Raw genomic sequence first — 1,813 nt, 5'->3', positions numbered from 1 at the left:
TATACACTCTAACAAGGTTTTACTTTAGTCTACACTGTAAAATACACTCTAACAAGTTTTTACTTTAGTCTACACTGTAATATACACTCTAACAAGTTTTTACTTTAGTCTACACTGTAATATACACTCTAACAAGTTTTACTTTAGTCTACACTGTAAAATACACTCTAACAAGTTTTACTTTAGTCTACACTGTAATATACACTCTAACAAGGTTTTACTTTTGCATAAAACTCATGACAAAGTCGCATAAAAAACATTTCATATAACACAAACGCGTGCACGCACACGCCTACCTTTACCAGCTGCTGTGTTAGCTTCCTGATAGCTGTCGTGTGGAGGTGGTCTTTCCTCAGTAAAAGGCAGTAAAAGAGGATAAATGTACATTTCCCTTTTGTAACCTCCGTCTTCTCGTTTCTGATTCTGACTCTTGAATATCCTCAGGTTAGAAATGCTGATTACAAACACAAGCGTGAGCTTTTAAAGATAAGTTTTCTCTGTAATGCTATGATCCACTGCTGTCACCTCCTCATCTAAAGGAAAATGGATAAAAACTAACTACTCTATTGTACCTGCTGGTTAGTGGACACAACGGCACACAACAGAACTCATGTTTTATACCAGTAGATCACAGATGCTTTAACTTTTGTGACTTTTTCACGGACTAGTACTAGGAGCTAACGGTAAAAACATAGGCAGTAAGCAGGGAGTGGAAGGGAGGAGCGTGGCAAGAATTTTACCRGAAATACCTCATTAATGACCGTGGCATATAGGCTATTAGCTTCAGAATTAAAGTCACACTTTGTTTCTTTTTTAATTAATTAATTTTGTGTTGTTTTTTTAGGCCTTAGAGGTCTTATTAAAAGCACCATGAGCAATTTCACCACTTTGGAATGTGGATAAACATTTTCTAGAGTTTGACCAAGGCTGGGCCACAGTTAGGATGAGCTTACAGTCTGCCTTCCTTTTATAGCTCTCCCTTTCTTTGTGCTCCACTCCAACACTGTTACTCTCTTTTTTTTTTTGTCTGAGACTGGTTGTTAGGTGAAGTGCTAGGAATGAAAGAATGGAAACTCCGACAAGGATCTGACACGACTCACAAAGACCTAATGTTAACAATCCTCATCATAAGTATGGGATCTTTTCTTCCTTTACTGTTTCATACCATTGAACAACACAGAAAGAATGTTTTCTAAAAACACTTTGTCAGTATATTTTTATATTTGATGCAATGTAGAGAATGTTCTATTCAACGGTGCTGAAAATTCAGAACCATAACTGTTTTCAGGTTTCAAGAGAGAAAAAAATATATATACTTTGAGGTGATAATGTGACGAGTCACAAACCGTCACCGTAGTATACATATGGTGTATAAATAAAAGTCAACAACAGGTGTTCCTGTCTTCTTTGACACACAGGTGACTTTGAACAGCAAAACAATAAACAAGAGGTCTGTCTGTGTTTTGAGAAGCAGCTGTTATCTGCATGTGACATTGATACTTGGGGTCTTCAAATAGTGGGCTCGTATCAGTTGTTAAATCTAATTATAATTGCTTTTTTTCTCTCTCTTTTTGGTGTGGGGGGGTTAACGTTAACAGATCAGGGGTCAGATTTATGAAAGATTGCATGGAAACCACACTAAAAGTGAAGGTGATGTGATTGACTGTGATGGACCTGCGACCTGTCCAGGGTGTACCCCGCCCCTCACACTGTGACTGCTGGATGTGAGCACAGACCTCCATGACCCTGAAAGGAAGAAGTGGGTATAGATAATGGATGGATTAATCTATGTTTTTTTTGTTTTGTTTTATAT

Source organism: Austrofundulus limnaeus, unplaced genomic scaffold (genome assembly GCF_001266775.1).
Source record: "Austrofundulus limnaeus strain Quisiro unplaced genomic scaffold, Austrofundulus_limnaeus-1.0 Scaffold500, whole genome shotgun sequence".
NCBI classification, from domain to species: Eukaryota; Metazoa; Chordata; class Actinopteri; order Cyprinodontiformes; family Rivulidae; genus Austrofundulus; species Austrofundulus limnaeus.
The sequence above is the reverse complement of the archived record's forward strand: the minus strand, read 5'-3'. Positions refer to the sequence as shown.